The following is a 25,911-nucleotide window of genomic DNA, read 5'->3' on the forward strand; positions in this document are numbered from 1 at the left end:
GTGCTTTTGGGCACTCCAGCGATGTTGCAGCTCTGAAATATGGCCAAACTGGTGGCAAGTGGCATCTTGGCAGCTGCACGCTTGACTTTTCTCAGTTCATGGGCAGTTATTTTGCGCCTTGGTTTTTCCACATGCTTCTTGCGACCCTGTTGACTATTTTGAATGAAACGCTTGATTGTTCGATGATCACGCTTCAGAAACTTTGCAATTTTGAGACTGCTGCATCCCTCTGCAAGATATCTCACTATTTTTGACTTTTCTGAGCCTGTCAAGTCCTTCTTTTGACCCATTTTGCCAAAGGAAAGGACGTTGCCTAATAATTATGCACACCTGATATAGGGTGTTGATGTCATTAGACCACACCCCTTCTCATTACAGAGATGCACATCACCTAATATACTTAATTGGTAGTAGGCTTTCGAGCCTATACAGCTTGGAGTAAGACAACATGCATGAAGAGGATGATGTGGACAAAATACTCATTTGCCTAATAATTCTGCACTCCCTGTAGTCTTACTGACCACTCAAAGCACTTTAAACTACAAGCTACATTTTAACCATACATTCATGCAGTCCTTTATTCTATGCACTAGCAGGCACTTTATCTGCTTTACATCCACAGCCTGTTTAGAATCACCAATTCACCTATCATCCATGACTTGGACTGTGGGAGGGAGCTGGAGTACCAGGAGGAAACCCACGCAAGCACAGGGAGAACATGCAAACTGCACACAAAAAGGTCAACCGGCAACATATCCTTCATAAAAAGGTGGAGTACCCACTATGATTTCATCCTCTGGGTTTTACCTCTTTCGAAGCCTCAGTTGTGAAACTAGAGAAACTGAGAACACCGCATGCTCGCGTGTTAGTGACTTTTGAATGACTCAAAGTAGCAGAACCGGAAGCATACTTTGTATTACAATCTATTTATTCTAAATTAGATCACATTCTACACAGTCCAATGCAGTCCTGTGAAAAACACCATTACTGCTTCCACAGAAATTAAGAGGATAACCAATAGCAGGCTGTCTGGAGCATTGAGATGTGTGTTAAACAATGCCAAAAATCTTCCATGAAGCGCACATCCCAACAACCCAAGAGCTACATCTCAGACTCTACAGGCCTCAGTTAGCGTGCTAAGTGATAAAGTTCATGACAGTACAATTAGAACAAGTACAGGTTGTTTGGACTTGCCAGGAAAAAGACTCTTCTCTCTGAAAAGAACATGATAGCACAGCTGTCAAAGGTTTACAAACTTGTAACCATAAGACTTCTGGAGTAGTGTCCTTTGGATAGATGAGGTCGATATAGAAATATCTGGCCACAAACACACCACACTAGCTGTTACGCACGGTGGTGATGGAGTGACGATTTTGGACCCTTTTTGGGCACTTGCATATATTGAGTCAACCGTGATCTCCTTTTTATAACAAAGTATTCCAGAGGTTATTATTCTATTTATTTATTATTCTAGAGCCTATTTTATTTCAGGCAGACCCTTGAATTTATGCATTTACAGTTACAACTCTTATTATACTTATTTTATAAAATAATAAAACAATTTCCAGTTATCAGCCTTTGAGAAAGAAACCTCCAAATTGAAGCCTTTTTGATCATGTAATAAAATTTCTATAACTTTATTGCATATTCTAGGTTTATATTTCAATTCAATAATGTTATTTCTGTACCGATGTCAGGTTATGTCAACAGTACCATCCCGTCTCACTTTATATATGGCTTTTCTCCTCTGCTGATGTGGCTCATGATTGGATAAGAAAGCTACTATTAATCCAGTTAATCAGTGCTCAAAAAAGCAATGTTAGAATGACAACACAGCTGCACATGCTACGGTATATCTCCTCCAAACCACATCATAGCTTCTAATGTGTCAGGTTTGTGGCGCAGCAATTTCACAACCAAATAGCTCGCAGGAGAGATAAGAGTTTCATTACTGCACGAACAAATCAAAGGAAACAAGCAGCCTCATTCATAAAACAGATTTCAATATTTCACCTGTTTTAATTTAGGTGTTCAACAAAGCAACAGAGAGATGGAAGACGGAGTAAGAAATAATGGAGAAGGTGGGTATAAGTACACAAAGACAGCAGCACTCCAAAGGATATTGCTTTTAGTTATTCTAGTTGTGTGCTAAAGCCTGCACTCTGTTTTGTGCAATTTTGAAAAATAAAATCTAATCAAAACAACAATGCAAGAATAAAAGAGCTGCCCTAAGGCTCAGTCTTACACTTCAGCCGAAAACAATATATTTCTAAGTAATTTTAGCTTTGAAGCCAACCACAGTGGCCTAAGCTAAATTCATATCTAAAGTTAACTCTTCGCACTTTTCAAGGCCACAGAAGAACGAAGAGAATAATGGAGCATTGCTTGTTTTTGTCAGGTTTTATGAGCTTATTCCTCTGTGTGCCAACTCACCAGGCGCTATTAAATTATTTCTGCTTAATTTAACAGCATGACAAAAATCAGCGTTGGAATATTTGTGCGGGGTGGACGTGAAAAAAAAGAAACACCTGTAGTTTGGGGGGAATATAAACAGTTCCAGATAACATTTTAGGCTCATAATGTAATGTTTTGTTTAACGCTTTGTCAACAAGAGGCACCGATTCAACTGCATGCTTATTTTAAAATTTGTAGTGTTGTTGAGCCAAAGTGCACAATATTGCACAGGCGTGTTATTACTGTCAAACCCTTGCGCTGTATAATGGCCGTCCACAACAACAGCTGCCGTGTGTTTCAGTTACCTATTAAGCCATGGCCTCGAACACACATAATCATCTGATGTAACAAGGCCAAAACAACTAAATTTTATTTTCGAAGTGTGCCTGCTCTTTTTCCGCTCATCATTCAGCCTTGTATGGGACACAAAAGACACAAAGCGCCAAGAACTGCCAAGAGAGTCTGCACTGACAGGGTTTAATAGATGAAAATAAGGGACCGAGGAAAACTGCCTCCGGTATTATCGCAAAAAAAAGATCATTGTTTCATGTCAAGGGCCGCACAGAGTGGCTCACTACAAGAAGGCCCGGTTTCAGATGTTAAGTAAAGCAGATGCTCTACTCCAAGACGGTAGCTCGAGTGCGTGCGTGTATATATGCTCACTGGCTCCTTTTCGCAGAACTGTCTTAATTCTTTGTCGCAGGGATGCAACAAGGTGCCGGAAACATTCCTTTGAGATTCTGATCCATATTGACATGATAGCATCACACAGATGCTGCAGATTTGTCAGCTGCACGTCAATGGTGTAAACCTACCATTCCACCACACCCTCAAGGTGCTGTAATGGACTCATACCTGGTGATGATGGAGGGAATTTGAGTACAGTGAACTCACTCCCATGTTGAAGAAGCCAGTGTGATTTGATCTGAGCTTTGTGACAACGGTCGTTATATTGCTGGAAGCTGCCATCAGAAGATGTGTACAGCGTGGACATAAAAGTATGGACATGGTCAGCAACGATATTGACAAAGGTGTTGCTTAAATAATCCCCAGTTTACATCAAGGAGATATCACTCACACCATTACACCGCTACCATCTCAAGGAAGGAAGCATCCATGCTTTCATGCTGTTTATGCCAAGTTCTGACCCTACCATCCAAACATCACAGCAGAAATAAAGACTCATTTGAGCAGGCAACACTTTTCCGATCTTCTATTGTCCACATTTGGTCTGTATGAATTGTAGCCCCAGTTTCCTGTTCATTGACAACTGGAGTGGCACCCAGCAAGGTCTTCTGCTGCTGCAGCCCAACTACTTTAAGGTTGGATGTGTTGTGCATTAACAGATACTCTTCTGCGTACCTTGCGTGTAACAAGAAGTTATTTCAGTAACTGTCTGCTTCCTGCCATCTTGAAGCAGTCTGGTCATTTTTGTTCTGACCTCTGGTATTGTTATGCACACAGTGTGCTGGCACATCTATTATCCCCCTATTATCTTTTTGTCATCCTCATTAACCTCTCTCTCCTCCGATTTATTCCCAGCACTGATTGGCTGCAGAAGGGTTACTGGCATGTGCATGAAAAGAAGAGAAGTTGGAGCATGGAGGTTGATGGTTCGTGACTTGGTCCCTCTCTGATCCTTCCTCATCTCCATCAGCATCGGCATTATCCCTCTGTTACTTTTTCAGACCATTATCTGTAAACTCTAGAGATAATTGTGTAGGAAAATCTCAGTAGATCAGCAGTTTGTGAAACACTCAGATCAGCCTGTCTGGCAGCAACAATCATGTTTCACTCAAAGCCACTTAAAACACCTTTCTTCCTCATTCTGATGCTCAGTTTGAACTTCAGGAGGTCGTCTTGACCATGTGTAAATCCATGTGATTGGCTAATTAGATATCTGCATTAAGCAACAGTTAAACAGGTCTATCTAACACACTGGCACACGAATACTATTACAATTAAGTTACTAATGCTATTTTCTAATATTACTAAAGTTACTAATGTTACAGCTAAAGCATGATTTAACATACGAAATATAACATATTTGCCAATCAAAGTGCCATAACTGATATTTATGACAACATGTAAACACGGTGGCACTGTGCAGAGGCTTCCATGTAGTGATGAACCTAATATTTCAACCAGGAGGTAAACAGGACCAAGAGCTAAAAACCACAAAAAAATTATTCAGTTTGCTGAGAAATTAAAAATTATAAGGTGATCCGTCAGTGTACTGTATAAAGAGACGACAGTCTTGGTTTAATTAAAAAAAAAAAAGATTAAGAAGAAAGGGAAGGGGAGCTTTGGCTGTCCAAACCCGACTCTTTAATTTAGTACAAACTGTACATGAAAAAAACACATTTGTAAACAGAGGTGTGTGAAAAGCAATTCACACTCCTGCTCTTTTTTTTTTTTAGGTCTCTGGAGCACACTAATTGAACTAATGCTAACAGACATGAATGGTATATAACAATACACCGATTTGGTGTTTAGTGTTTGCTCTGAATATGCATTTACTGCTCTTTCATTTGTGGAAAATGGCATTTTGCGTCCTAAAGCATCAGATGACCAAGTTTAATCACTACATAAAAATCACCACACTGATCAGTCCTGTTGGTAGCGTCCTGAGGTAAAGTCTGTTGGCTGGCACGGCCTTTGTTTGCAAGGTTTGGATGTATGCATTTTGCTCACTGTACTGGCCAGTATGTTTATTTCTGATTCCATCCCTGGTTTGACGTTTTCTCGTTAGAATTTTCTATTTGAGATGACACCTGGAATTAGTTTACGGTGCATTACAGTGCAATGGCGCCATCAAAAGAGCACAAATACTACTAATGTGGCTTACGTCGACGTTCAGTGCAAAAGACAGTGCAGATGGAGCTCCGCTTTCTGCAGGGCTTTTCTTTGATCTAGTTAGTCTCTGAGCCATTAATAGACCCATCACTATGGAAAAAGAGGGAAATTATTACACATTTCAATAAAAGTAATTGGTCCTTATGCAGACAAAAACAGCCACACATTTGCTGTCACTATGTATACGAACGTGAATGTAATTACCTCACTCGTGCAGTCTCTCTCCCCCTCTCTCTCCTGCACTCTCGGATGATTACATTTTCTGCCTGTGTTATCTGCAGGGAAAGTGTGCCGCCGTGCTGATTAACAAATAGCTGTGATGAACCTCACAATGTCCAGTTAAGTCCAGTTTGATATGCTGTGTTTGTGCAGAGAGCTGAGGTGTTCTGGAAACAGAAAAACTAGTAATCAAGGGATATATTTTTTACAGCAAGAGGTCCAGGTTTTGCTATTATATTTTACGTTTTATGCCACGTTTCCTTTGCAGTATAGTTTAATGCTGAACATCCAACCTCACATCATTTCAACATTAGGATCAACCAGCACGGCTGCATGTGTAGCAGGCTGTCCAGAGCTGCACAGTGTGACTCTTATAACATAATTAGTCCATCTCTCTAGGAGGGTTTTGGAAGCTTTACCTATATGCCAAAGTAAAGTGCAGTCACTTTGATGATAAAAGGGATAAAAAGGCAGCGATAAGGTGGAATGTTGAGCAGAGTGAGGCTGGTGTGAGCCAGCCAGCGGAGGTCTAATTGGATGAAGGAACCCTGTTGCATGAGGCGTTCTTCCCCGAGAGTGCAAAGACATTATGAAAACCTCCCACACTGCTTTCAGCTGATTCAATTAATTTATTTTTCTGTTAAACTGATGGAAATATTGCCTCTTTTCCAATAAATGTCTGACAGCTTTAGCGCTGTGACATGGCTTGAAGTCCTTAGCTCTAAGGGATTAATTGTGAATGCGTTTTCCTTCCGTCACCAGTCCTGCCCTCAACCTGATCCCAAAAGGGCGTCCGGAAATCAGGCCAGTCTCCATGGCAGGCCAGTTCAGGCTCACCACATGGTCAAGATCTCATTCAGCGTTATAATTCCCTTCTTCCATGTTTGGTGCTGTGGCTTTTGTTTTGACTGGGCTGAGAGTGATCCTTAACTGATCGCCATGCCTCAGTGCGGCTGAGGAAAAACATTGGTTCAAACAATAGGCAGAGGATCAGAGAGGTGGGAGAGTGAATAATGTGTCAGGTGCTCTGAATGAATTAAAGTGCAGTGCAGGGCTGTGGAAATACCTCTGTGTGAGGCCCTAATCAGCTGCAAACAAGGGAGTGAGAGAAGAGGGGAAAAAAAGCTTTCATTCCTGTAACTAATCATTTGCGGTTTCCCAATGCAGTCAGCCAACGCCAAAGGCAGAGACTAATAAACTGGGAGGCTGTGTAGATTTATAAATGATTAATTAAGGGGCCTCTCATGGGAACTACAGCAGCTATAAGCAAAAATATTAATTAGTTGAGATGAGACTTAAACTAACAGGAAAACATTCCAGCCATGTTGGAAAGCGTAGGGTGGGGGCAGCTTGTTTGACTCTGGGCTGACAAAAAGGGCCCCTACTGCTGCGCCACTGTGAGGTGAGGGAGGGGGGCTGTTTTGAATTTGGCTGGAGGATAATGAAGAGTTACATAAAGTGTCAGACAGAGACACACAGGTCCTTAGTATTGAGTTGTAAGGAGAGATGACTGAGTGACTGAGAGGGTTAGGATTGGGTCTGAAATGAGTTCTCAACTGCCTCAAGTACCCCCACCCCTCACACACACACACACACACACACACACACACACACACACACACACACACACACACACACACACACACACACATTACCATCTCTGGTTGCCTCTCTTCATGCCTGCCCTTCAGGGAGGTCTCTAAAGCCTCTCTTCTCTACTTCTTTTCATGAATGTCAAGATGCTGAGTTTAAAGTCTGGTAGATTAAATGGGGCACGTTTAGTTTATTCTGCGTCTAATGGCCTAGGTAACTTAGTAATTTCATGCAAAGGATCTCAATGTCACAGTGCTTGCCAGCTTCCAGAAAAGAGTCCTGTTATTTCCTGTCCCTGGGAATGCATCCACTGGTTCACCATTTTCCATTACTGCACCATCATCCAGGTAATGGAGAGATAGTGAAGTTAGCAACAGGACTTCATGGCTATTCATAGTTTTCACGTGATGTTACATCATTATAGGAGCATCCCCTGGAGGGCAAAACAAATGCACTCTTCCACTGTTTAGCAAAAATGCCAAAAAAAGTTGTTTAATCGGATTCATTAATGACTCGACTCTCAGTGTTCTTACAGCTGCTAGCAAACTGTAGCGAATGGCACAGCATGCAATTGCACTTTTGGGAGGCACAGTGATGGAGTGGTTAGAACTGTAAGCAAAGCAGGAAGAAGTTTCCTGGTTTGAGTCTCCTGGTTGGATGGGACCTCTGTGTGTGGGCTGCATGTCCTCATGGTGCCCCTCTGTGATTATGGTTGATTTATACTTCTGCTGTGAATCTTTGTGGAGCCTACGATGTAACCTATGCAAGCGGCTGACCCTGTTGCCACCCATCTTGTTTTTTGTTTGGTGAATTATTTGTTAATTACCTTGTCATGTATGGTGTTATTTTTGTGCCACTATTCTGAGCGCACGTAAAAAAAATTTGAGCGCACATAAATTTTTTTTGCAGGTGCAAGTGTTGTATTTTGAGGAGAAATTTATTTTGAGCGAAGAAAAGCTGAATTTGAGTGAACAAAATTCATTTCTGCGTGCAAAAAATGTATTTCAGTGTTTGCTATTATCCACATACACACACAATAGCAGCCCCTGTCGCTCAGTTTTTGCATTTGCGCTTCCTCGCAACGTGTTGCTCGCGCTCTCAACATTTCTGCCCGTGCGCGCTCAACTCTTTCTCTACACCGTTATATTTGTGACACAAAACCAGCCAATCACAGACTTGGATGCAAAAAAATCTGATTGACTGGTCTGGACTCCAGTCAGCTAGAAATGATGAAATGCAATATCCCAGAATCCATTTCGTCTAAAACTCAAACGAGGTAGTGGCAGAGGAACACAGAGTGGCGGAGTTTAAAATATTACTCTTTCTGGGTCACAAAATAAACTTTTAAGATATTTTCATGCGAGAATGTTGCTGTGTAAACTTCAAATACCTGCTCGATTCATCAAGACATCACATATTTGCATAAGTGCTCTAACGTTTTCGGAGATGCCTGTTACCCACCAGCATAGCTGGACTGGCCATTGGGCATCCCGGACATTTGCCCAGTGGGCCGATGATGATTTTTTCATTTTTATGTTTGTTTGTTTTTGTAATGGTATAAACAATGAAAGGTGGTGGATTAGCCAATTGGTCATGATCAACTCTGGGCTGGACCAATTACAATACATCCGTATTGAGAGGAAAAGGAACGCGATTCGTTCTGGACTTCAGGGAGAATGAAAAAAAAGACACAAAGCTGGAGTTATTCTGTCTTTACGTTGCACAGCTGCCTCTTCTCCCCTCATTCTCTCTCCCTCCCTCCCCTGTTGCTACGTCAATCATGAAACTGATCAATGATCAGCTGATCGTCTCTCTTGTTTGTTTATCTCCCACTTTGCGCCGGAAACAGGAAACCAGCGGATGTTGCGCTAAACAACAACAGCAGCACGTTCAAGCTTGATCAGCTGTTGTTAGAATTTATTTAAAATTAATTTCTAGTATCAGCTGATGTTTGCTGGAGCCACAGCTGTATAAGCTGCTGCTCATGATACCTCTCAAGTTTTTCTACTTCTTTCTCTCATGTCTAATAGTCTCATGATTTTTATTCATTATGTTGAAGCAAGTGATGACTGATGAGTATTATTCCTTATATTGCTGCCATGATTATTTTAACCCTTTAAAGCCAAATGTATATTTGATACATGTGTTTTACATCATCAGTAGGATTGTTTTTTCGCCCCCGCAGGAATGAAACAAACTGCACAGGACATTTTTAAGCAATAAATTACAAAAAATGCAGGATGTAGCAAATATGATACAAATTGGATATATACGAATTAATATTAACATTTTTTTCGGACCATAAGGCACACCGGGGCGCACCATCGATGAACGGGTCTGTTTTCATGCATAAGGTGCACCGGATTATAAGGCGTATTAAACAGAACAAAACAGTCAGATAAATCAAACTTTACTCAACTCATTCTTCTTGCTTCCTCCACTTCAGTACCATTGATTTATTAATGTTAAATTCTCTGGCAGCTGCTCTATTCCCATGTTGTTGCAGTATATTAATCACTAACCTCGTATTGTGGGTGGATTATCTCAGTCGTTCTCCTGACTGAAGTTTGGTCCATTCACAGCATCCTGCCATGCGATTGCATTTGTCCCTGACCATTGGGAACCCTCACGTTAACTTTTATTATTGAATCCAAACTGATTCCAAAATGGAAGCTGGTTCCACAGAAGAGGGGCCTTCAAGCTGAAGGCTCTGCCTCCCATTTAAATACTCTAGGAACCACAAGTAAGCCCAAGTCTGAGAGCAAAGAGCTCTAATGCGGTGATACGGTACTATAAAGTCATTAAGATAAGATGGGGCTTGATTATTCAAGACCTTGTATCTGAGGAGCAGGATTTTTAATTTGAATCTGGATTTAACAAAGAGCCAGTGAAGTGAAGCCGATACAGGAGAAATATGCTCTCTCTGTCACTGTAAGTACTCTTTCTGCACCAGTTTGGATCAACTGAAGGCTTTTCAGGGAGTTTTTGGGACATCATGATGATAGTAGTAGAAGTAGTCCAGACTAGAAGTAATAAATGCATGAACTAGTTTTTCAGCATCAATCTGAGACAGGATGTTTCTAATTTTGGAGATATTGTGCAAATTGAAGAAAGCAGTCCAACAAATTAGTTTAATATGTGCATTGAAGTACATATTCTGGTCAAAAACGGCTCCAAGATTCCTCACAGCGTTACTGGAGGCTGAGGTAATGCCATCCAGAGTAGGAATCTGGTTAGAAACCGCATGACTAAGATTATTAGAGCCGAGTACAATAACGGCAGTTTTATCTACATTTAGAAGCAGAAAGTTTGAGGTCATCCAGGTCTTTATGCCTTTAAGACATTCCTGCAGTTTAACTAAGTGGTGTGTGTTATCAGGCTTCAGGGATAGATAAAGTTGGGTGCCATCTGCATAACAGTGAAAATGTATGCTATGCCTTCTAATGATACTGCCTAAACAAAGCATGTATAATGTAAACAGAACTGGTCCTTGCACTGACCCCCGTGGAACTCCATAATTAACCTTAGTGTGTGAAGAAGACTCTGCATTTATATGAACAAAGTGGAGTCTATTAGTTAGATATGATTCAAACCACTGCAGTGCAGCACCTTTAGTACCTACAGCATCCTCTAATCACTGTAATAAAATGTTATGGTCAACAGTATCAAACGCTGCACTGAGGTCTAGCAGGACAAGCACATAAGAAGACCTTCACTAAAACTGTTTCTGTACTGTGATGACCCTGAAACATAACTGAAAATTTAAATAAAACATGCAGATGATCAGTTAGCTGTTTTACAACTACTGTTTCAAGAATGTTTGAGATAAAATGAAAGTTATAGGCCTATACTATATATTAACTATCTAGTTACAGTATATTAACTAAATTAACTATATCACCTACGACGACTGGGCCAAGTGAGGCAACGGTTTAAATGAGATGATTATGAGTAATTTTTTCTCTAATGGCTAAAATTTTATTTGTAAAGAAATTCATTAGGAAAGTCATTACTAATAAAGGTTAAAGAAATTGCTGGCTCAACAGAGCTCTGGCATTTTATCAGCCTGGCTACAGGGTTGTTCTTATTTCCTTCAATCAGTGATGAATAGTAAGATGCTCAAGCTTTACGGAAGGCTTTTTTTATAGAGCAGCAAACTGGCTTTCCAGGATAAATGATGATCTCCTACATTAGTGAGATGCCATTTCCACTCCAGCTTACGAGTTATCTGCTTTAAAGTACCTGTTTGAGAATTATACCAGGGAGTCAAGATGTGAGGCTTTCTTTTTCAGAGGGGCTACAGTGTCTAGAGTTGTACGCAGTGGAGTAAAAATATTAACAAAATAATCAACATTTGTGGTTTTTGCGTTCTGGGCTACCAACTTTAATGACCCCTTGACACCATACACATTTTTACAATGCAAAACAAATATTAACAAAGATCCACAGGCTTAGTTTTTAGATCGTCAAGTTCCATCCCATCTAAAGTTGTTGAAGCAAGTAGACTTCTCACATGTAATTATTCAGACAGTCACTAAAGGTCACTTAACTTAGAAATGCAACAGGTAGGTCATTAAAAAAATACTTGCACAGATGGTAACTGGTAATTTTCAGTGACAGGAAAAACAAAACAAACTCTGTAAGCTGCTACTCCACACACAATTCCAGTGTCAACCAAGATGCTAAAGTTTCATAGCAATCAAGCACTGGCTTCCATACTGCCTTTCTACTCAGATAAGCACTCAAAGCACTTTCAATAATGACACATATATGGATACAGAGCTTTTATCTATCCCACGTTTTCTAACATTTACACACACACACTGGATGCTGATACTGAACTTGGAGTTTAGTATCTTGCCCAAGGTTACTTCAGCTTGCAAACTGGAGGAGTCAGGGATCAATCCACCGGCCTTCAAATTGGTAGACGACCCGCTCAAATCCCTGAGGCAAAATCGCCCATGAGTCAATGAAAACTCCAAATGGTTAAATCTGATTTGATCCAGTTTCTCTGTTATTTATCAAGTCAGTCACCAAATGCAACAAACTCATTGACAATAACCACATCCAAACAGTTGGGCAAAATCGTTTATTATTGAATAAATTGAGCGATTACAAGTAGAAAAACACCCACACAAATTTTCAGGGATTTGACAAACCCGACATTATTTTCTGTCAGAAAACCAATATCTCAAAATTTGAAATCACATATAAAGTCTCTGACAAGTGCCCCCTCAAGTCTCCACTCTGCAAAACAACGTGGCCTGCCTCTGCATATTTACACTGACTGTGTACCACAAGACAAACCGATGAAAAATACGAGCAGCTTCCGATGGTAATCATGCTTCCACAAGTAACACTTTTTTTCTCCCCTTCTTCAAAAACTGCAAAGAAAAAAAAAATGAGGCAGTAAAATGTAGGGCAACACAGCACTGGGCAGGCAGCATGAAACACAATTACAGAAGTATGAATTCATTTGTAAAGGTTGTGCATCCCTTTTGAAGGTCTTGGTGATGAGAGCAAAAACCAATGAAAGCACAAACCTCCTGTGCCAACTCAAATATTATCACAGTTAGTAAAAATTGGATCAGACCTGTGGGATAAAGAGTCCAAGCAATACTTTTTTGAAACCTGAAATAATCAGAACCTATAGAGAGAGCGCGGTAGACTTTGCATCTGGATGAGATTAAAATCACCTCACTATACCACAGATGACACAAACATAAGCCATTCTCAGAAAAGCTGAGGGGGAAATTGGCCCTGCAGTGAATATATGAAACATCCCAATATGTCAATCTTGACTTCAGTTTTATGTGCAGGTTAAAAAGAACTGGCCTTGACTGTTTTCATGTTTTCAGCACAAAATCAGATGAAAAGAGTCTGAGATGAAAAATTAGGGCCAAGTAGACACTTGAAGAGAGAGTCAGACATTCCTTTAAGCCATCATAATTGACTCACTGGAGGGCCAGGCTCTGGTGGCGGTGAGGTGCTTCAGAAGTCAATGTTCCCAGAATCTAGAGTCAAGGGTGAATACATGTTTTTAGATTTCATAAATAAATATTTCATTCAACTGTCAATGGTATGGATGTGGTGGAAGAGAACCCTTTCATGTCACTCTGGTTTTTGGATGGGTCGGTGGTATGTGTGAGGGAAAATTGAGGCTACTAAAGGCTACCAGCAGGAGTCCGCCAGAAAAGACTCCAATTTGAATGATAGGCAAAGAGTTGAACTGTGTGCTTTTTTTTATCCCTCCTGATTCGACTGCAGAGGGTGTCCAGCAAAATTGGAGCGGTGTTTGACAACAATTAGTGGCACTGCTGTGAGCTGTGACAGGCAAGCGTATATACAACTCAAAGCAGACTCTGGCCCTCAACTTCACAGAGGATCAGACCTCCACATACAACAGGCCCATCACAACTCCAGACAGTAGCGACACTGAAAGGCAGTATTTATTTTATGAGTCAAAAACACACACACTCAGATCCAATAAGAAACATGAAAATGGTAAACTTCTATTATATCAGCTGAAATATCCTGCTAAAAAAACAACAGTCAGACCATAATGGCAAAATACGGCAGGACAACAATGCTAATCTTTGCTCATTACTGTTACACATTAGCAATTTGACAAGTTCCAAATATAAAAGCACTACAGTCTGACTTTGGCTAACTTTCTATAGGAAAACCAGGAATTTCCACAAAATCCACATATTTTTCAGGCTACCGCTACATCAGGGATGTAAAACATAAGTACTAAGGGTCAGAATCGGCCTGGCAAAATCTCCAATCCGACCCACTCGAGGACTTTTGAAAATGTGAAGGAAAGCATAAATTTGGGGCTTTTAAGTATACTTCCAAAGGTTTTACAACAAAGCCATTCATACTACATTCATATTACTGTGGACACAGGAACTAAAACTAAAATTGTTGTTGTAACAGGGCAGCCCTTAGCAGCTGGAAACACAGTGAGACAGACCAAGGCAAGTATAGTGGAACAAAGTATTTATTTGCTATATGGCTCTCCTTACAACAATTAACTTGTCGCGCTTCTTCACAGCACAAAAAATCCACCTCTAATGACAACTGGCAGCCTTAAATATGTTCAGCTGTCACAGACTTAACCATTATTCCACTCTCAGGTAAATTCTTAAATCCCAACCTTCCACCACAGTATACAATATATCAATAAGAATAAATAAATACATAAATACATTTTCACATTTACATATTAATAAATATTTCACACTTTAATGTTACACCAAACCCAATATTATAAAAACCCAGAAACCCAAGCACAAAAAGATTCACCACACTCTCTTTACCAATGGTCTCTCCCGGAACCTTTAAATGGTGTCTGGACCCCCGGGGAAACATTTGCCCAAACACCTTGAAGAGGACACAGGCAAGAAAGGTGAGTAATCATTAACTTACAAACACTTATTTTCAACACTTTTATCCCTAGATTTCACACACACATTTGCATTAGTTTTCCTTATTGGTAAACCTTAACAATCTCAATCACGATTCTTCTCTCCTGACAGACAACCACCACATTCCTTGACGAGGAGCAGCTGTGCAGGATCTGAAATAAGGCTACAAACTGATTTTAAAATTCCCAATAAATATTTAAACTGCTTGTGTGCAAATCCATGCTTAAAGTGCAATGCTACATAAAGTGCTTGATAAGGTGCTTTTAATAAAGTGAAAGGTGTGCTCTAAAGTGCTATACAGACAATACAATATAAATAAATGCAGTAAGGGAGTCCTCTTCCTTACAGTTGTAAAAAACATCAAACAACTAATTTTGAAGGAGGAAAAAGGCCCATTCCCAATTTGCTGCAAGCACAATGATGCCAAACTCAAGCTTAGTAGCAACACTTGCTAATTTAACAAACTGTCATTGCTCCATCATGGTGCTAAATCTCTCTGACTAGTCAGATTGCACATAGTTAACAGAGGTGTCAGATAACTATTGTTAAACTATTAACCACCAACTACCAACTATTAACTACCAACTCTTCCCTCTCGTGATATTAAGACCAGAGTGGGCTTGCTAGCTAAGCTAATGACTGAGGAGATCCTAGTGGCTTTAGCTTTTGAGCTACCTGTACACAATAGTTAGCATTCAGTACACATGCTTCTTTTGATTTAAACAGCTTTATCTATTCCAGTGTCCCCTGCACTCACACAGACATGTTTTTCTTTCTCTCAGCAGATTCATTATATGACTTGTTGCTGTCAAGGGTTAGTGAAAAGGTGAGTGTTCACCATAAGCATTTTAAGGATGTTCAGAAATTACACTTGTCATGGCTGTTGTTTCAGTGAAAACCCTAAAATATACCTGAGGAAGCCTTCATTGTTGTATAGCAGGTTGCAAGTCTAACTTAAAAATTACATTGCTTTAAATCATCATCAGCTTTCATCTTCTGTGTCACAATGTGAAACTATAGATCCTTTATAGATACATATGAACAGCACTCCAGTAAATGTGTCAGTTATTACATTATTATTATCTCTGCATATTACTGTTTCTCATTACATATTGCATTCTCATTTGTTGTTGTTGTTGTTGTTTTTGTTGGGCAGTAGTTATTTGTCTCTTCTGATCTGCATTTAGTTTTGCCGTTACACAATATAATCTAAAATTAATAGATCGATAACCGATTTTTAATTATTAAATATGGAATAATTTTAAGCTACCACTTAACCTAACCTCTTTGGACATACACACAACTCTGACACAGGAAAAACATGCAGACTTCCACCACAAACATACTCTTTGCAAATTTTTCAGCTTCTATTGGTTATCTATCTATCTATCTATCTATCTATCTATCTATCTATCTATCTATCTTAATGTAAATTAAATGTTTAGTCACTAATTACTGTTGTATTTTATTCAACAATTCAACAGATGCCTCTTTAAGATTAACACCTAGCAACAGATGATAAAGAGGAGCCGAACACTGAGCAGGTGGTTGGCAGTCATCTTCCCTGATATCATGTGAAACTGTTCTCATCTGTGAAGAGAACGGGATGCCCAAGGAGGACCAGCCAGTTCCAGTATTCTCTGGGGAATTTCATACAATTTGCATGGTGCTGGACTGTGAGCAAAAGTCCCACTAAAGGACTGGCTGTTTTTGTCCCATTCCTCCTTGCACAAAGACATTGGTCCTTAGGCTCAGTTTGTGCCTTTCTGTCCTGTCCTGCTTTCTTCATGTACTAGCCCATCCCTTGGTATCTCTACCACAAGCTTGAGACTGTGCTTGGAGACACAGAAAACCTTCTTGCAACTGCACCTATGGACATCTCCACAGTGGAATGATTGTAGAGCAAACATTTTTTTTAAATGACCCTTTTTTTTTGTATTTTCTCTGATCTACACAAGATAAAAAGTATGCACACATGGTGTCAGGCTGTTTTGTTGCAGTGACACTGGTATATTCCACAAAGTGGACGCAATAATGACGAAGGAGGGCTATTTCCAAATTCTTCAACTTCTTCAACAGCTATATTTTTGAAATTTGGAAAACTTGGTGTTTCAAAATGTCAATGATCCCTAATTTTGAAATGGATAAAGGCTAACATTTAGCATCTGAAAGACCTTCCCAAAGCCCTACACACAAAACCAACCAATATACATGAGCTCTACCAATCTACCAAGAGTGGTCAGGTATTCTACCAGAATTATGTCATACATTATGTATGCATCCACAGCCAGACAGCATTAAAAGGTAGAAAATATATAAGAATCAGAAAAAGAGTGTCATTTAAAACCCTTATAAGAAAATATGAACACAAAGTGTATAGCAGTGCAAGAGAGGGATGTTTTCTCCCTAACCTTATTTGTTCATGTCCACCATTCCCCTTGGTCTCAGCTGACTCCTGGTTTTATTTGAGGAGATAACACTTCCATTATTATAAGGGGGTGAAGTTTATGTAGGTCAGGGTGAATGAGTGGGCTGACAACATGTTAGCACAGCAGGAAGCCAAAGTTGTCTTTTTATTAAGCGTGACCATTTTCAACAAAGTCATGAAACCCTAACTTTTCCTGAAATACACTTTGTTGTTTTTGTCTCTAAACACAGCCGGGTCTTAAGTTCTGAATGGCAAAACAATTTCTTGTGCTCGTTGGGTCAATCTAGACTCATTTTTACATTTAATTCTGGTTATTTTTTTCTTGAGCTACAGAAGCAGCTCTTGTATTGGTTACTGTATGTTTCATGTGTGGACCACAGTTTATAATTGTTGTTCAGAGCACTTAAGTGGGTGCTGATTAATGGTCAATGGGCAATAATTTCCTGCTAAAATGTCATTCCCCTGGGAAGCCTTGCCACAATATTTTGGATAGTTGCAGAAGGGATTTGCTGATTAACTGATTTACAAGTGCACCTATAAATATCACTGTATACTGTAGCATTAAGAGTTCCCTTAAAAGGAGCACAGAGGCTAGGAGGCTTATCCCTGGCCACAAAGTGCACATTAATATGCAAAAGCAGTTACTGTTTGAATTAATGTATCACAAAGCTTTAGAGTACCAAAAGGCAATTCAATCAAAAATGTCACATAATGGCCTGAATTCATTTCTCTTATTTGTACAGGTTGAAAGGGTTAGTGCAACCTCCTGTATTAAAAAAAAAACAGCACATACACACACAAAAACATGCTGATTTTGTTTCTGCAGAGTAAATATTTGTGTCTTGAATAAATTGCAGGTAGACGCAATGACTTCAGGAGCTAAAAACAAATTTAGGCAATAATTGAAATGTAGCATAAAATTGCCCCTGCAAATAACCATGAGCCATTACGCGAACACATTCTCTCCCTTTCACTAAGAAACCAACCTGGAGACACACAAAAACAGCACACAGGCTTGAACATACACACACACACGCACGCACATGGGAGAGCTCTTTGAGCGTTTCACAATAGCACATTTATCCGCAAAATTAAAAATGGTGATTGATCCGTGGAATATTAACGGTCAACAACGTTTTTCATTAAGTTGTGAAGGGGAGCGAGGGGAGGCATTCTGGTAGGAGAACGAGAGCAGGAGGAAAAAAGCAAAAGCTTTATTTAATACTGATCCTGTACAGTAAAAAGGCCCGAAGAGAAATGTAAATACTAGACTCCAATAACGCGACAGCACACTAATCATATTTACAAACTATATTAAATCTGCCCATTGTGTTTGCTTTGCTGAGGACTGGCTACCATGTAATTGTCATTGTAACCAGTGTTGGCTTGTGGGAAAATTTAACTGAAGTGATATAAGGTGACTGGTAGGATTATTATTACTTTATTATGACCCAGTATATGTTTATTAAAACAATTTGTCATGCAGAACAGGAGTGGGGAATGGAAACATTAAATCTTGCTCCACTCTGGCCACAGAAATGAGTTACAATAAAATTAATGGTGAGGAGGCCTGCGCTGACACCAGAGTGGTACGTAATAACCCGCTGCTTCGTTTCATTTGCCGATCATTTCCTGTTGGGCCCTCACCATTAAACATACATGCTGGGGATTATTGAAATAGCCCTGCGACAGCCATTGTAGTGTAGTGTGAGTGTGCCTATGTCATCGTGGCTGTGTGTGTGCTTGCATGCGTGTTTTGGCTGGCTATGCTTTTATGTGGCTGGTCATTTGATCTCAAAAACACAGGCGTCATGGCAATATGCCACGCCGTGCTTGTATTTCTGGTTGTGCCATTATGAGAGCAGAGATATTAGCACAGAGAGACAGCACGGGCCGGGATCTGAAGTCTTAGAGTGAGGCGTCATTTCGCTGAGTGCCTGGGAGGGGCAAGATTAGTCTGTCAGTTGTGTCTAAAATGACTTTGAGGCTGTAGCTACAGGGATGCAGCAGATGTTTAGCTAAGGAGTTAAGTGCATTTACACTGAACACTGACCCTCTGTCCCCTTGTGGTCCAGTGTTTGTGAGGACTGCCATAGTAAGATGTAGACTGATTTTATGACTCTAAAGCCTTTTTTCATCTCTTACCTGTTATGCTGCTGTGGGAGCAAACTTAAATGAAATATAGCAGCTTTGCCTTGGCAAGCCAACTTTAACAAGTGCAAGAAAAAAACCCACTGGTTTAAATTTAAAATGCTGTAAACAAACATACTACGTTTTAGTAAAATAAAATAAAAAAGAGAGAAAAGAGAAAAAAAGGCTGATCTCAAAAGAGGTGCTACACCAACTTCAATCACTGGAATGAAGAATTGATCTACAGCGATGTGAAAAAGCATTTGTATCTATCTAAAGAAACACAAAAACAGACGAGAAACAAAGTAAGTTACATCTATCTGAGCAGTCTTGAGACCGTTACAATGCAATTTCTAAGCCGACTCCAGCCAATCACAGTGAGAGCCACAAACTGAGAAAAGTTGGAACCTTAGTGAACCTTCCCAGGAGTGACCAGCCTACTAAAGTTACCCCAAGACCACATTAACGACTCATCCAGGAGGTCACAAAAGACCCCAGAACAACATCTAAAGAACTGCAGGCCTCACTTCCTTCATTTAAGGTCAGAGTTCATGATTCAACAATATAAAAGATACTAGGCAAAAATGGCATCAATGGGGGTGTTACAAGGAGAAAACCATTGCTGACAAAAAAGAACACAAAGTTGTGTCTCACTTTTGCCAAAAAAACATTTTTGGGAAATATTCTGTGGACTGATGAGATGAAAGTTGAACTTTCTGGAAGGTTTGAGTCCCGTTACATCTGGTATAAAACAGCACTTCATGAAAAAGACATCATACTAACAGTCAAACATGGTGGTGGTAGTGTGATGATCTGGGGCTGTTTTGCTGCTTCAGGACTGACAGAACATGATTGGACTGTGAATTCTGCTCTCCAGCAACCATCAGCTGGTGCCCTGAAGCTCAGGCACACTCGGGTTATACAGCAGAACAATTAAGCAAAACACACAAACAAGTCCACATCTGAACAACAACAACAAAAAACAAAAAAGAATGTTTTGGAGTAGACTAGTCAAAGTCTGGACGTAAATCTGATGGAGATGCTTTTGGTATGACCTTAAAAAACTCTCTATCTTAAATTAAAACAATTATCTAAAGAAGAGACGGGCAAAATTCCTACCCAGCGATGTGAAAGACTCATTGCTTGTTATTGCAAATCCTTGAAAGCAGTTCTTGCTGCCAAAGGTGGCACAACCAGTTATTAGGTTTAGGCGGCAATTACCTTTTCACATTGGACCAGGGAGGTTTGGATAGCCTTTTTCCTTTGATAAATGGAATCATCATTTTAAAAAAGGCCTTTTGTATTTACTCGGGTTATATTTGTCTAATATTAACATTTGCTTTATAAACTGAAACATGTGAGACAAATATTCAAAAAACAAAGAAATCGGGAAGAAGTCAATTTTTTTTTATTGCACTGTAAATCAAAGAGCATGTGATAACCTGTTATTTAGGGCCTGAGCCAGGATTCAAACCCAGGACCTTCTTGCCATTAGACAGCAGTGATAATCACTGCACCACTTTGCTGCTCCTATAGACAAGTGCCTTTACATCTTACTGTATCATGCAAGGATTCAAATGCTATTAGAAAATAACCGGATCTGCTTGCAAAAACCACATCACTACACTGAGCACTCTCACAGTCCCATACTATATAATAACTGTACACAGTATGACTGTGATAATATTTATATGCTGCTGTTTTATGCTCTAGAAATGAGCATTGTTTCGTTCTAATAAGGCAAAACATGCATCTGTGCTCTTGTAAGTTAGTCATTAGCTTGTTTCCTTTGTGCGCCGTAGCTTGGAAGAATAACGTCTATCGGCAGCAGAAGCGTTCTTTTTAGCACAAACGCTGACTCTTTAAAATACAAAGAATTTGATCATTTTCCCAGTAAACACTACACACTTCTAAAAACTGGCTTACTGATTTGACAAACAGCGACAAATTAAACAAATAAATGTAAGGCAGAGGTAGAAAGTAAACAGAAACTGTAAAAGAATCAAAAGAAAAAAAACAAACTTTGACACTCTCATTGCCTTGCAAACATTTGGAGTTTACCTTAAAAATAACAGCAGCTGTCATTAGCTGTCCTGTGAGGTGGCATAAAGCAGCGCCTTAAACAAACAACAACCGTAGCACATATGTTTGTTCTACGTATCAGTCGAGGTGTTTTTATTTGCACTGTACAGCAGAGCGCTGAACAATCTGATTGCCACAACTGTGGCCTGAACCTGAATAGTAGTATATTTTTAGTCAGGCACATCCACAGTACTTTAAATATCTTACCTAACTGCCCGAAGGACACACATGCACAGCGTGCTTGTGATATTAACTGAGTGTATCTCTGTGTGTGTTCAGCCTTCTTTTAGGTCCTTTAGTAATGTTGCTATTACAGTGTTTATTGTTAGAGTAGCAAGGCCCGCTTTGTGCTCCTTCTTCCTCCCTGCGTCTGGAATTTTACAGTTATATGAAGAAAGGAACTGGTCACAGTAATAACATAATATGCACCCAATGCCATTCAAAACAGCCTAATCAAATCCTGGGTCTGTGAATCTCAGAGTATTGTGTTTTAGAATTTACTGAAAAGCAGTTATGCCAACAAAGCCTTGTTTCTAATAAATGCTTCCTTATTATGCAGGATACAAAAATAAACCAATGCTACCCTCTAATTCCTCAATAATTAAAAAATAAGCCTGCGCTTGCTATTGCATCATTTGTTCAGCAGTGGGTTCTAGGATCTCCAACAGCTCGCATAGAAGAAAGAAAATGTGACATTTAGAGTAGGTGTAATGTTTTTTTTCACTCTTTCTTAGTTCTTTAACAAACAAAAATCATTTATGATGTCTAGATTTAGCCTGACTTTTATCTACACACTAAATGTACCCAAACACGGAGTGTAGTGAGAAACTTTCAGAAACATAAAGTTGTATTTTTATGTTAGTTATGCTTATTGTCATGATATGGGATGTGCAGTAGCTAACTCAAAGATAATATGACATGTGGGACAATCTTTAAATGCAATCTCATGACAAACATCATATACTGTTATAATTAAAAGAAAATCTGCAGCTCCTCCTGTCTGTCCAGAGATTTACTGAAAACTCATTCTATTTTCTATTGTTTTTAATCGTTCATCCTTTTATTCTTACTATTGTAACAGTGATGTTTTTGAACAGTAAGTAATCAACAATTTGCTTCTATCCTATTGTAGATATGACCCACGTAAGCATTCCTGAAACAGCAAACTATATATGAGCTTTTCCACTGGATTGGTGAAAGACTGGATCAGCTGCCCAGCTGTGATTATGTTGCTAGCTGTATGTGACATTTACCTGAACATCAGCCAGCAGCAGAATAGGTAAACAGCCTAAAAAAAAAAGAGTCTCATCACAAAGAGCTTTCAGGAAAATGTAGATAATGTGGAATCCTTCACCAAAGTTTATGAAGCAAATATCCTCAGAGCATAGACTCGCACTGTAAAATTATCGTTTTTTTCATGTTTGCATAGAAAAAGATATCAATTAATTCCATGGTTTGAAACAATCACAACGCAAAAACAAACAAAAAGTGCACATTAGGCGGTATGTGGGTGGAGACGGCACAAACACGCTTGACTGTGGACTGGGAGGCTGGAGTTCAGGTTTCCTTTGGGACCACTGGGAACACAAACTACTCATGGCTTGGTCAAATATTTGAAACCCTGAAAACAAAAGACTGTTTATACATTATAGCAAACATGTTCAACAAAGTGTGATCTCCTCAAGTAACCTGAACACCAAACCTACTGCAGTGTGACTTAGCAGTGCTATAACTATGGCAACAAATCACAGCCGAAACCAGTTTTTATATGGACTGCATTACTTAAACGAATTGTGCAATTAGTAAGTGGATAATCTGACTTTTTTTTTTACTCTGGCAATGACAATTTTTGACAAAATTACTGTCAAAAAAGTGGCGGTAATCAAAGGGACAATTACTTTTTAAGTGAGGTCGCAGTGCTCATTCCTCGTGTCCTAACATCAGTTCACTGCACCCCCTCACACTGTACAAAGCCTCTTATGACCACATTAATGCAACTAATTACCATGTCAATCACAAGTAATGCTTATTAATTGCCCCTCAGAAAGGGGCTATATCAAACAGTGAGAAGTGCCTTTAAAAGCCCACTGAAAGGCTGACTGTAGGGTAGGTTGTGAGAGAGAAAGAAAAAGAGAGCGAGCCATGTTTCAGCCCTACTGCTGGCATTAGTCAATCTGCTGTCCAGATGTCTTCCACAGGTGACAGCTGCAATAGCCTAACAAGCAAATTAATCACGGAGCTTTTGTGGTGCTTCATTTTAGGGAAACTCATTTCGTTTCATAAAAGGCTTCATCTCGTGTGAAAAATGACAAATTGCGGCCATGGAGTGATGTGGAGGACCAAGCAGCCGACTCTCATTTCTGTACCATGCCTGCAAGGTGCTGTAGAATAGAAAAGCAGAGAGGTAAAGCAAGGGGAGGACTGGGCCAGAACCAGCAGCACAGTAATGAAGCCCAGCTCTGCCCCCGTGGGCTCAAGTTCTGACAAGCCTCACAGGTGGCTCAGTCAGATTAAAACCTGCCTTGATTATAAGTGCTAGGCTTTGAATGAGGGGGATACGCTCTGCTGTATGTCACTTATTGTCCCCAAACTGCAACATGGAGGACGTTTTGAAAAGGCGGCCCTAACGAGTGTTTGGTGGTAGGGAGTTTTCTTTGATTTAAACCGAGATGGCTTGTTAGAAGTGGCTACAAACGTGAATTTTAGAATACGTTTTACTGCAGAGCAGGCAGCCCAGCTTGCACGTTGGGGTATTTTTTCATGCTAAGTGACAAAATCCTTCTGCCAGTAGGAATATTATTGTGCCCGTTTTCCTATGGGCACAAGAGGAGCAAAGAGAGGATGATATTGCAGGCAGAATTTGGAGTCCGCAAACTGTAGAATAAGCTTGAGTGGGCACAGATTTCGACATAAGAGAACGCTTTTTTCTTTCCTTTTCTTCAGCGTTAATACCTAAATCTTGCTAAGTCAAACCTTAACATTAATGGTGTCAGATCAGAAAATGGTTTTGGAAGGCATTGACAAATGATGGCCTTCTGCTGATAGGGGTGACCATTCAGAAAGCACTTTTATGTGTTTTGCTGGAAGGCAATTACAAACTATGTATTTTGGACTTGTTGAGTGTGAGCAGGTATTGAATCGAACCCATTTAGCTGCACAAACAGAGTGACCCCGGGACAAACTGAAAATGTGCTTCACATTTTGGATGAAAAATCGAGCACAGTGTCTATATATTTAGTGGAGCAGCTGAACTGTGGAAATATTTTTATGACAGAACATTAAGAAGAATGTCACATCACAACTTAAAGGTATTTCAAACAAAAGTATGGAAAATTGAAAACTCACAATGGCTACACAGAACCAACAAATTAAACTTTTGGGATTTAAAAGCTTCAGAAAGCCATTAATACAAAAAGGAGATAAATCCTTGAAAGCCGTCCAACAAAAACTGTAATTATCATTGTCAGTAGAAAAGAAAAGAGCACAGGGAGGCAAGAGGATTACATTCCTTCAGTACAGACGACTGTTCTGTGTTTATTTCTCTTCATTTGTTGAAAGAAATTCTGGGGTGCCAGATGTCAGCAACACTTTATAATTTAGCATAATTATCATGTTCTTTCTATTCTACCAGCACATATTGTATTCCACTTTCTATTCTTCAAATTCTCACTTCAACTCACTCTGATTGCATAGAAATTCATAGTCCCCCTCTTGAATGTTTGACCATGGCACACATAGGGAATCTTTCGCTTAATGGATTAACAAAAGAAGATTCCTTGACAATACCAAGAATGTCTTCCAGTATACCTGAAAAGTTTTCACTTCGTTTATCTTCGCTGAAGTCTTCAACAAACTTTCTCAGACAGTTTATACCTCACTATTCAGAAGCTGTTCAAAACATTTCTAGAGGATTCATCATTGTGCACGGTTATGTACTGTATGTAAAGGGCAACTCCGCTTTCAGCTTTCACTTAAATGATCCACTCTGACTTTTGGTCCTTAAGCTGTTACAAAGTGTGTCAGCAAATGCGATACTTACTTACCTTTCATCTTTCAATGAATTGTGCGCTTCTGAATAAAGTGAAGAAAACACTACAACATTTAACAATCCAACTTGTGTAGGAGGAAAGTTTAGAAAACAACTCTTCAGTAAGAAGTAATACTAATTTTCTGAAGGCATGACTTTTAGTGCACTCAAATTACTGCCATTCATTTTCAAGGTAACTACTGCATGGTGCATTTTATGTGCATTTAAAACCAACTCGCCAACCGCAAATACCATCATAAAGGTAATATGTACTGTAGTGGGAAAAAGGCGACTCTAAAGGAATTCAACGAGGCGATAGGCAGCTAGTGAGTGTTGGCTGATTCTTGCCTCAGAGACTCTGCATTTCATGGGGAACCCAGACCCTGACGCCCAGATGCACTCCCTGCCCAGAGGCTGAGATAGGGCCAACCTCTGACTCCTCAATGTGGTCCCACTGCAGATATGCTCTTATCAGGACGGGCTGTAGCATACATCTTCCAACAACCAAACACAGATATAGAATAGAAGTCCTTGATAGGTGAAATTCTCAGCAAAGGTGACTGATGTGTATGATCCACTGAAGTGGAGTCCCGATCAGAGCGCTGTGAACTAGCAAAAAAAGAAAAGAAAAGAAAAAGAAAAAAAAAATACTAGCAGGCAGCTATTTGGGATTAAGTGACTGATTGACATTT

General features: G+C 39.7%; 3 long non-coding RNA genes across 3 annotated transcripts in view; 1 reads left to right on the forward strand and 2 right to left on the reverse strand.

Moving 5' to 3' along the window:
• The window catches only part of LOC143418364 (uncharacterized), a 140,484-nt gene that overhangs the window by 6,154 nt on the left and 108,419 nt on the right, over positions 1-25,911 (reverse strand). The window lies entirely within an intron of this gene.
• Positions 12,346-14,477, reverse strand: LOC143420010 (uncharacterized). The gene is made up of 3 exons (XR_013100018.1): positions 14,445-14,477; positions 13,081-13,136; positions 12,346-12,506 (listed from the first exon to the last, which is right to left on the reverse strand). It is a non-coding gene; the product is annotated as an uncharacterized LOC143420010 (long non-coding RNA).
• On the forward strand, positions 14,443-16,521 carry LOC143420007 (uncharacterized). The gene is made up of 3 exons (XR_013100017.1): positions 14,443-14,533; positions 14,664-15,378; positions 16,037-16,521. It is a non-coding gene; the product is annotated as an uncharacterized LOC143420007 (long non-coding RNA).

Source organism: Maylandia zebra, linkage group LG1, assembly GCF_041146795.1.
Source record: "Maylandia zebra isolate NMK-2024a linkage group LG1, Mzebra_GT3a, whole genome shotgun sequence".
Lineage (NCBI taxonomy): Eukaryota > Metazoa > Chordata > Actinopteri > Cichliformes > Cichlidae > Maylandia > Maylandia zebra.